At 41.4% G+C, this 11,496-nt stretch overlaps 1 long non-coding RNA gene across 1 annotated transcript; it reads left to right on the top strand.

The window, feature by feature from the left end:
* The first annotated feature begins 1,083 nt into the window (after positions 1-1,083).
* Positions 1,084-4,639, top strand: LOC142832787 (uncharacterized). The gene is made up of 2 exons (XR_012907274.1): positions 1,084-1,163; positions 3,310-4,639. It is a non-coding gene; the product is annotated as an uncharacterized LOC142832787 (long non-coding RNA).
* Positions 4,640-11,496: the final 6,857 nt, after the last annotated feature.

Raw genomic sequence — 11,496 nt, 5'->3', positions numbered from 1 at the left:
CATTCTGTAATATCTGCTGGAAACTTCTTCTTTTTTTTAAATTTATTTATTTATTAAAGATTTCTGTCTCTTCTCTGCCGCCGCCTCCCATTTCCCTCCCCCTCCCCCAATCAAGTCCCCCTCTCTCATCAGCCCAAAGAGCAAGCAGGGTTCCCTGCCCTGTGGGAAGTCCAAGGACCACCCACCTCCATTGCTGGAAACTTCTTGTACATTAGAGGCATTTGCAACCATTAGAGGTGACTGTTAAGTGTAAAATGTAAAGACTATTTTTATACAATACCAAAATTTAAAAGTACTCTGAATGAATGGAAGTGTATATTGCTTGTAACTGGCACTCATATCCTTCTGTCTTGTATGTATGTTTTGTGTGTATGTGTGTTTCTCCTTCATCTTTGCTTTTAATTTATAAAATCCTTGAAGGAGTTAATCCACTATGTGTGTGTGTGTGTGTGTGTGTGTTCCATAAAGGCTTGAAACTGTTTCTCTACAGCACAAACTGGAGAACTAACTCTTTGCCCAAATCAAACAACTGTACTTATCAATCATATTCTTTGCACATGATATTTACTATTTAGGGTCAAGTTATGTAGACACAGTCACCAAGATAGATTCATGCTATTGGTTAGTATGAAGTGATTTGCCTTGTTAACTAGGTTAATCAATTGATACGCTGCAGATTTATCTTCTGGTGACTCATAAGACCTACAAAAAAAGATGGAAGCTCATTGGATTTCCTATCCAGGTTAATCTGGTTTTCACTGTGTGAACAATAGGTACAATCAATTAATTATACTTTAGTGAGCTCTCACAATGTTTAAATATAGTTGGCTCCATTGTGTACTGTCGGTGATAGACAAATAAAGTAATGTAGGATCTCTAATGTCTTCAAGGTCCACGGGAGATAATAGAATCTGGTTTGCATACCAGGTTCATCACACATAACAGAGGCACCAAGCTTCTGCTCCCCACATCTGCATGCACACTCTTGCAGTTTTCTTATTGTCCCACATCTGCTTCTTTTCTTCAGGCTCCTTGGTCCGTCCTCCACCCTATGTCCGTGCTTATAAGGCAAACGAGTAAGAGGTCTCAGGCATCATTGACAAGAGAGGATGAAGATGTGTGGGAAGTATAGGAGATGCCGCATCGTCATTCGAGTGAGCGAGGTGGGTGAAGACAGGATGTGCTCAGCAGTTCTGTGGGGTGGCCTTGCACCTGCCCCAGAAAGTCTCTCAATCTGCAGAAAGGCAGCTCCTTCCTCCCAGCGCCGAGCACCCTGTTTTCCTCCTGCTTGTCGCCCCCTTCACTGCGCTCGCCTTGTATTTACCACTCTGCTGAGTTAGGGAACAGTTCTGTTTCTGAGCGGCCACCGTCTTCCAACATTCCACAGATGTTTCACTTAACTCGCTTAGTTTGAACGGTAATCCTCAACGCAACCAGAGCGAAAACAGGCTCCAACAAGCTCAAACCCCATCTTCTTATGTGGCAAGCGTGTGTGGGCTGGTTACCTGGGGTTAAAATTTGGAAAGGCTATTCTTTCTGTATATCTATTAGCAGTGACAACCCAATAAAGGAAAAGATATACTAAACACTTATAACAAAGTATTCCACGAGTGCTCTTTATGAAAACCAAAAAAGGTATTTCATATGCACATGTGTGTGCATGTGTGTATTTTTGTGGGCATGTGTGCCACGGGGGGATGTCAGACAACTTGAGGAGTCACTTCTTCCCTCACATGAGTCCCAGGGATCGAGTGCAGGCTGTTAGGCCTTGTGGCAGGCACCTTTACCCACAGCACCCTCTCAATATTCCCCATGACTGTTCTAGAAATAGTAGAGTTATATAAAGGAGTGGATTCTATTTTGGATTCAAAGTAAGACAAAAAAAGAGTAGACACAGCATCTTTAAAGAAATTAAATTCATTATTGGCTAACACACAAAAATGTAGAAATTGTATGAAAGTGTAGCTCAATGGTAGAACATTTTTATTGCATTCGCAAGTCCCTGGGTTTCATTCCCAGAACAGCAAGTTAGCAAATAAAATTACACTTATTAATTGGATGATCTCTGGTATGTTGATGTGAGTATGCACTGTACAACTTTAAAATCATATTTATTTATTTGAAATTATTATTATTTAAGATTCTTTGTGTATGTGTGGTTATGTGCTATGAGGATAGGTGCTCATGAAGGCCAGATGTTTGGATCCCATTGGAGCTGGAGTTATGGGAGCTGCCTCGTGTGGATGCTAGGAACCAAATTTGGCCCCTCTGCAGGAACAGTTAATGCTCTAGATGCTGAGCATCTCTTCAGCCCCACACACAGTATAATGTTTAAGTTCAAATATACCTATCTTTTCAAAGGGTTTTCATTTATTATGGCGAGAACTTTAAAAATCCTCTTTTATCTTTGAAAAATCTATCCTAAGCAGGTATATATATATATATGTTTATTTGTATAAATAGCAGCAAGCAGCAGGTCAAGAAGAGGAGGCTGCAAATTTAGTGGGCGTTAGGAGGACATGGGAAGGGGAGGAGAGGGAATGAAAAGATGATCTGATTATATATTTTCTTTTTTCTTTTTCTATTTATTTTTATTGAGCTCTACATTTTTCTCTGCTCCCCCCCCCTGCCTCTCACCTCCCCTTCTACCCTCTCCCAAGGTCCCCATGCTCCCAATTTACTCAGGAGATCTTGTATTTTTCTACTTCCCATGTAGATTAGATCCATGTATGTCTCTCTTAGGGTCCTCATTGTTGTCTAGGTTCTCTGGGATTGTAATTTGTGGGCTGGTTTTCTTTGTTTTATGTTTAAAACCCACTTATGAGTGAGTACATGTGATAATTGTCTTTCTGGGTCTGGGTTACCTCACTCAAAATGATGTTTTCTAGCTTCATCCGTTTGCCTGCAAAATGATCTGCTTATATTTTAATTGAATGAAAAAAAAATCTGTCCATGCTGTTTTCTTTAACATCAATGTGCTGTGCTATTGCACAGCAGATCTTCCTGTTCCTATCTAACTTTAATGTAACAACCATTGATCTACCTTGCCTGGTCCTTGCCTTTCTGTATCTCTCCCCATCTCCTGTAACTGCCGTTCTACTCCATGAGATCAGCTTCCCAAGAATCCACACATGAGCAGATCATGGAGCACCTGACGGCCTGTGCCTTAAAGTAACAACCCCCAGTTCCTTTTGTGGTTTCTCAAAAGACAGGACTTCATTCTTTGGTTGAATACTGTGGAGTCACAGATACACTAGTGCTTCATTGCCTGGGCTGTAACCAGTGTCTTTTTTTTTTTTCCTCCTTCAGATTCTGTTGTATCTTCTACCAACTGCCTGTCTTCCTCCTGGGAATTTTACAAGAGAAGGTTCAGAGCATCTATGACATTCAGGGGCTCTGAGAACAAAGAATAAACAAATTACTGGACACAGGCTTTATCTGCACACCTTCTGGAAGAAGAAACACATCGCCTTTCCTCGGGAATTTTCACCATCGACAGCCAGGGATGTAACTTTGCTGATGTCATACTTCTGAGGGACTATCAGAGAACGGTCATACTGTTGGTTTTTAAATACCAGGAATCGAATTCAGAACCTTGTGCATGCCAGGCAAATATCCTACCACTGAACTATACCCCAGGACCCTAATTTATAATCTGTTCTTTTCAGTGGTTTGAGTCTTAGACATGTTACTATATCTCTCTCATTCTATCTCAGCCTTAGCTTTATAAAACAATGATGATGTCCTGAGATAAAGCCCTCAGGGGTAACGAGTGCACTGATGTGCATAAGTACTGTTAAGAGCGACACAGTTAGGCATTTTACTAGTTTTTGTTAAATACATTACAATCCCTGGCATTATTCCCACCACACATACTCTGTGGGAGCTGTGAACCCCCAGATCCTGAATTTCTTGTTTTCTCCTGATCTGAATACCTACAGCTGCTCTGAGCACGAGACCCTCAGGAGTTCCTGATGGCAGGGGAATGGTTTCTGGTGAATTTGGCTGGCGTCCCTGGACACAATAAAGGGGGCATTCTTGGGGCATTCTGGCATCAAGGATGACCCCTGCCTCTCTCTGTCTGTCTCTATGTGTTTCAATCTCCAGCCCCTTGCCTGGCTTGCGAACTGTACGGTAGCGCATAGAGCGCAGACGGGTGTTGGGTGCTGCAATACTCAATGCTCTGTGGAGTGACTGGGAGTTACTGTACTTCCCAAGGAACGTGAAGGCTCTTGAGATGCAAGCATTCACTTTCAAATGCAAAATCTAACAGAATAAATAGGACAATATTTAAAAACATAAAATGGTTACAATTTAATAAACCATACAAATTGAAGAGCTCTAACTAAGGGTGAAAACAAAATGATTACACTAACAATCTAGGACTGGAGGAGGGAACTAAAGATGCGTTTCAAAGATGGGAGGATTTGCACAGACTACACGGGAAAGCCATCCTGTCAGCAGAGCTTGTGGTCTGGAAATGAACACACAGACTGAGGGAAAGGAGGTCACCTCAGAGCACCTTATACATTGCTTACCTAATGGGGTGTTTTGCATCTTGTTGACTTGCAAAAAAAGTTACAATATGGTGAATGATGGAATTTGTCTATGAGAGAGAAATAAAGGATTATGCCATAGAGATCGTTACTTCCTCTCTTTCTCATCCGTATCCTCATCAATTCCAGCAACAGTTGGAGCATGTATGGTGTGTCAGCCCCATGCTAGCCAGCAGGGGTGCTGCAGTGACAAGCGAGTGCTGCCTCCTGGGACTTTATAAATTAGTGCAATCAGATTACAGACACTGTGAGTGCCAAGGAAAGACACTTGGCGTTTACTTAATGAGTAATGGGGAATCATTAAGGCATGTTTTTAAAAAGTGGCATTTTAGGGTTTTTCAGAGTCGATAAGGACTAGAGATGAGGGCATTGTTTTTGAGCTGAGGGGCTTGGAAGTGAGAACTTGAATCAGAGCAGGACCAGTGTAAGGATAAATAGGGGGTTGGATCAGAACCATTTAACTAAGTAAAAGTATATGGTGGATCAAAATCTTTAGGTGAAGTCACTCCAAAGCTACGGAGATGGGTGACATGGAGAATTATGACATCACAAGCCAAATACCTCTTCCCCTCTGTGCTCTGGGATATTTTGAAAGATGGGCTAGAAAGATCCTAAAAGTCAAAAGGAGTAGACGTTTCCAGTAAAACAGCATTTTCCAGACGTGAGTGAAGTTGTACAAAGGATCTCCCAGCAGCTGGAACTGCATGCAAAGGCTGCACAAGGTCAAGACAACATGTATGGGGGAGGGCTCATGAAGCCTCACCTCTACCCAAAGATCTATTGATGAGGGAGGCTTGGGCATCCAGGTGCTGGAGCACTAACCATAATCCTATAGATGGTCCCACACATATGCATATATGGGCAGCACTAAGTGGACTATATTTAGGGGAGTGGGGGAGAGAGAACACATAAAGTTCAGAGAGAGAAAAATGGGGTGGGATAGAGAAGAAATGGCAAGAGACGGGATGGGGAATTAAAATAGTTATGTGTGTGTACTAATATTTGTGTGTGTTTGTGTGTGTGTGTGATGCTAAGGTTGGAACTCAGGGCCTTGCAGGTATTCTATGACTATGCTCTATGCTGAACACATTTTGATCAATTCGAGTCTATCCTATTCATTTTACCTACCTAAAAACTACTTTCGCAACGCATGGCCTCACTTCATGATTGTGTGAAAACTGTCCTAAGGCTAGTTGGGAATTGAAATGTTATTGCAGTATTATAAGTATTTTTGGGAGTAAGGATCTTGTAGAAGAAAAGTCAAGGTGGTTAGAGATTTTAGAGTTATGATTAAAAAGCATGTTTGAGTTAACAGAACACACAACTTAATTCAGAATCTTTGGGAATAAGCAGAGCATCCCTCAGCACGAGAGTCAGTTAAGTTAGACAGCCCCTCCCTGGTGTGTGGATAACCAAGGACATTAGAAATAACTACATTTGAAACATGTACAATGACATTTAAAAGAAGTAAATATGTAAAGATATGACTAAGTGAGTTTTATTATTTAGGGAAAGTATTGTCAACCATATCTGCCCTCCTCATTCTTGCAGGCACACTTCTGATGTGATGTTTCCCGTGAGTACTTACAGCTTTCAGCGACACTGAGCGTGAACCAAAGAGCCACGTCTGGGCTGGTATAGTGTCGTAACTGCCACTTTAATTTTACTGATTAAGGAATAAGGGCATGTATCTGTCGAGGGGCCACAAACTTGTTTCTTAGAAATGGCTTTATGTTTAGGGGGCTGAGACACTGGGGAGACAGTCATATTTAAATTTCTGCAGCACGACTTTTTCCTTACTAAGTGAAGTAGACTACCAAAGAATGTGTGTGCCAAATGGTGTTGTTTTGAGATTTAGACTTGGGTGGGGAGGGCAAAGAAGGCACAGTGTAGTCCCCAGCATTTGGGTGGTGGATGCAGCGGGGCAGAGCACTGAACTAAAGAGACCTCAGTATGCCTGATGGCCAGAATGTTGTTAGCCTCTTTAGTTGGTCAGGAGTGAAGTAAGACAGCTCAGCCTCTCCCCTATCTACCCATTTACCTTCACCCTTTTCCTCCAACAGTGCAAGTACTCCTTGCGTTTTAATGAGATAATGTGGAATTGTTCACAGTTGCATGTGCACAGAGATACATGTGCAGGTATCTCTTCATTGGTCAAGTTAAACTGGCAATCAATGGATATTTGGAAGGGCTGCTTGACCCTAGGCAAGTGTCAGCCTGAGTTTGGGATGAGCCCAAGACTTGGCTGGTGCATTTGCAGAACTCCTTATAGGCCAAATGTAAAACATAATTTGTAAATTTCAATTGCACAGAAACATTAATGCAGCAACCTCAGTGATTTAAAATAAAGGCAGAAAAAACAATTTTGGAACAGCCCAAGAGAGACTCCAAAGTTTAATGGCCAAAGTTCAGGCCATCGGCACTGTTTACCAGGGACAACTAACCTTCTGTCCTAGTGGACAGGACCTACGTGGTGACATTTGGGGACCCATGGAACCATGGCTTCAGGCATGTTCCATCTTCAGTGGTATTCCATCCACTGTGTGAGGATACTGAGTAACTGCCCCTCTGTATTTTAGGGAAGGTTAGGTATGGTTTGCAGATTTTACACCACTATATTTGCCAGGAAGTTTAGAGATGGAAATTGATGTGGGTATGTATTAGAGAAAAGGCACACAGAAATTAGAGACTGGTTCATCATGGATATTCGGAGCACATTCTGGAGGGGACTCCAAGGCAGCTGTCAGAGGCGGGAGATGGCAGAGGGGGACTAAGGGACCATGATGAATCTAGTGAAGGGCTGGGGAGGGAGGCGAGGGGCACAGAGCAGCTCCTCTTACTCTTTGAATCCCCCCTTTCTGTTTGCTGCTTGTGATAACACTGTCTTGATTTTCTCCCATGCCCCTGGTCATCTGTTCTTGAATTTCGAAACTTTCTTAAGATTGCATCATGGATTTCTTCTTTATGTGTCATTTTCTTTCTCTCAGTGATTTTTTTTTCAATTTTGAGAATTGGTCTTACTAGGTTGGATTGGAACTTGTGATCCTTCTGCTTCAGACCCCTGGAAGCTGTAAATACAGATGTGTGCCACCTACATGGCAATTTCTCCCTTCTTCGTGACTCACAAATAGTGCTCATAGGTTAGGCCGTGTCTGGGACCGCTATATTCTTTAATATATAACCATTGAAAAGATACATGGTCTTAGAAGACTCAAATATGCCTGGAATTTAACATGTACAGACCACACCAATCATCTTACTACGTCACTCTGGTTTTTCTGCCAATGCTTTTCAATCACTGAGTAACAGGAGGATACCCTGATGGAAGAGGCCCTTTCAGGCCTGAGAAGATTCTCAGGGTCACTTGGATAGGGAATTCTGTAGTCAGGGTCCTTCAAGCACAGTCTAGCAGAGGAGGAAGATAGACTTTTAGTGGGCACAGATTTTTGGTTTTGTTGACATAAAAACAAGAAAGCTGAAGAACAAAGGGATTTTCTAACATCTTGTAGAGACGTGGCTTTCTTGTTAGGTCAAAGCCCAATATTAAATATTTCCATAGCTGTCCATTTCTACCCCATTGAAGAATTCAAGATCTTGTCTTCTGCTGCTGGGATTATCACATGAATTCTCTGGCTACTTTTCCTACATGCGTTTTTCTTGGCTTTCTAATCTTTTCCCACACTGCAGCTGGGGAAATCTTTCTGAGGCATAAATCAGATTAAATCATTGAGCCAACTAAGCCTGATTCAGCAGCTTTTGAGCACAAGCTGAAATGTTTACTATGGTTAATCTAGATACAAAGCCATCTTCTATACAACCATGTCATCTCACACCAGGCTTCCAACACCACCAGGTGGACCTTTCTTAGGTCCCCCCCCCCCCCATTTTAGTCTTGTTCTGGCTTTCTTTTACCTTAAAGGTTATTTTCCCTTCACTATCTGTGCTCAGTAAAAGCTTTTTAGCTCATATGTCTGAGCCCAGGAGAACTTCTCAGTCTCCCAGGCCAATGGTGTTCCCAGGTTGAATATTGTTTTATCCTTAATTATCTGTGTGATGTAGTTTATCTGTCATCATCGTTGATAAATCCATTTCCACAGATGATCTTGTGGCTTTCTTTAAGGATATTATCTTTGAAGGAGCTTGTACTAGCAAAATAACCATATCCCCATACTCGGATTGGAAACCTAAATAATTGAAAACTCTGCTTTTCTTTTCTGCTTCCCATTTTACCTTTTATTTTTTTTTAATTAATGTTCCTGCAGGAAGTTTCACTCATTTCCTAGGTAGGGCCTACGTCTTTGATTTGGTGAGACTTTTGGAAATAACCTCTCTTCATAACCTCCTACTTCCCTCAGCGTTCTGCCTGCTGATTCCATTTTACCCCCGCCTCCCAAAATGTTGCTCCACAAGCACAAATTCACCCAGCGAGAGGAATTTCTAAATTTTCTAGTCGTTTGAGTTGCATAGGGAGCTGAAGAGGTTGCAGCCCACACATTTTTAGGCGTGAGGTTGCCTTTGGTTTAGGACCTCTCCTTTACTATCCTAGCTACACCGAGTACTCGTCACGCACACGCCTTGAAATGCTGCCCTATAAGTACGTTGCAGTGCGCCCGTCTCTTCTGTTGGTCAGTGAGCTCCCTGAGGTCAAGAGTGTCTTATTCATTTCTCATTGTTCTGTCTTATTCAATGCATCCTTACTGCCTAGAAAACAGCCTACGTCCCAGTGTTCCTCCAGTATCTGCTGAGCATGCGTAGAGCATGGGGTGACACCGCTTGAAATTAGAACGAAACATTGTGCCGCGTGCCCCGTCAGCAGGACACCGAGCTTGTTGATGCCAGGGAATGTTTGCTCTTAAATACCAGCATTCCTGATATGCTTACCTTGGCCCCTTGCCCGTGGAACTGCAGAAAGAAATTTGGACTGATCAATACAGCCATCTATCTGCCTTTAAAGCAATCCGAAAATGCTAACTTACATACTTTTCATATGTGGCCGCAGAAAGAGTATAGATAGAGTAAAATGATTGAAATAGCTATTATACACATTTGAGCTTATGCAGGCTGCTGGTGTTAGGGACACCAGAGCTGACACAACAATTAATCAGGCACACCTGGGGAGGAGTGGCCCAGTGTCCTAAGTTACTGATACTTGCTACACATTCTATTTGAATGCATACTTTTGCTATCGTATTATTCACTGATATTGTTTTGCAAAAACCCCTCCAAATCCAAGTCAATATTATTTTATGTCAATATCATAGAAAGTCAATTCAATTCAATCATAAAAAGCATAATTCAAAGCATATACTCAAAAATATTTTACAATCATCTTTCAAACATTTACATTATATAGCTTCCTATAATTAAGTCACAGAGGAATGTCTCTTTAATTCTCTACAAAAGACTATAGACAATTACTTATGTGACAGATGAGAAATTTACAAGTGATTTGAGAGCAAATAATCCACCTCTCATTGTTATCCTGTTCATAGACATTTCAGAACTTGAATTTTAAGTTTTAGCTGAATCATAGGTTGGGAAATTTTAGGTATGAACTGGCCCTGGGAGATTATAAAACAATACATTCTAGCAAGGCAGTGGTGGTGCAGAGGCAGGTGGATCTCTGTGAGTTCAAGGCCAGTTGGTCTACAAAACAAGTTCCAGGACAGCCAGGACTACACAGAGAAACCCTTTCTCAAAAAACAAATCAGAAACAAAACAACGACAAAAACAAGACCAGAATACAAACACAGTAAGTTTTAAAGCTTCATAAATTACCCTTTAATGAAAATATTCTAAAGTTGAACCACAAAAATTTCAACATAAAAATATTTTAGCTGGCTGGGCAGTGGTGATACACGCCTTTAATCCCCCAGTACTTGGGAGGCAGAGGCAGGTGGATTTCTGTGAGTTGGAGGCCTGCTTGGCTTACAAGAGCGAGTTCCAGGACAGCTAGGACTGTTACACAGAGAAACCCTGTCTCGACAAAACCAAAAGAAAAAAGAAAAAGAAAAAAAGAAAAAAATTAAGCTAAACAATCTCTATCTATCTATCTATCTATCTATCTATCTATCTATCTATCTATCTATCTATCTATCTATCTATCTATCATTTTTCAAGACAGGATTTCTCTGTGTAGCCCCAGCTGTCTTGGAACTCTCTCTGTTGAACAGGCTGGCTTTAAACTCAGAGAACCTCCTGCCTCTGCCTCCTGAGTATTGAGATTCAGGCATGCGCCACCGCCATTCAGCTACAATTTACGTTTTATAAGAGATTATAAAAGTTTGGTTTTGTGACCTCAGAAGCCTTTTGGACTGCATTTGGAAAGCTCATAGACTGTGGACAGATGCTCAGCAGTGTATTTACTCAAGTCTGAATTCTGCAACAATGGTTATGAGCAGTTATCAGCGTTTCTATTTTATATGTTCTTCTTGCTGACCTATGAAAAACAGATGAGTATGTAGGCATTTGGTACCTTTTTCTTTAATTGGAAAAACATTAAGTATGAAGAAAGTGGTTTTTTAAATACAGGTTAGATAAACTTAGCCATCTTTTAATTTCTTAAAAAATATTAAGCTGATTTAGACAGTGAGGAATACTTGAAAAGCAATGATATAGCTTAGCTTGAACTAGCTCTCTGGCTTGGAAGGCCTAATTTCAAGTGTCCTTTCTTCTATTTCAGGATACCTTCTCATTCCATAAGACTGTCACGTAGGAAGCATGGCATCATAGATGTTCAGGTGGAAGGACCTTAGGGATAATTTTATTTCAGTTGATTTACGTGGCATGGAGACACTAACAAATCTGCAGGTCCAAGGCTGTAGCAAGAAACTGAAACTGAGCTGAATTAAGCTGCAGTCAGTAACTAAGATGTTGGAAGAAAATAGTCAGGAAAATTGAGTTGCATAGACGTAAATTCCAGGGGCTCAATCTCGCACGA

This window comes from Microtus pennsylvanicus, chromosome 12 (genome assembly GCF_037038515.1).
Source record: "Microtus pennsylvanicus isolate mMicPen1 chromosome 12, mMicPen1.hap1, whole genome shotgun sequence".
Classification (NCBI taxonomy): Eukaryota; Metazoa; Chordata; class Mammalia; order Rodentia; family Cricetidae; genus Microtus; species Microtus pennsylvanicus.
The sequence above is the reverse complement of the archived record's forward strand: the minus strand, read 5'-3'. Positions and strand labels throughout refer to the sequence as shown.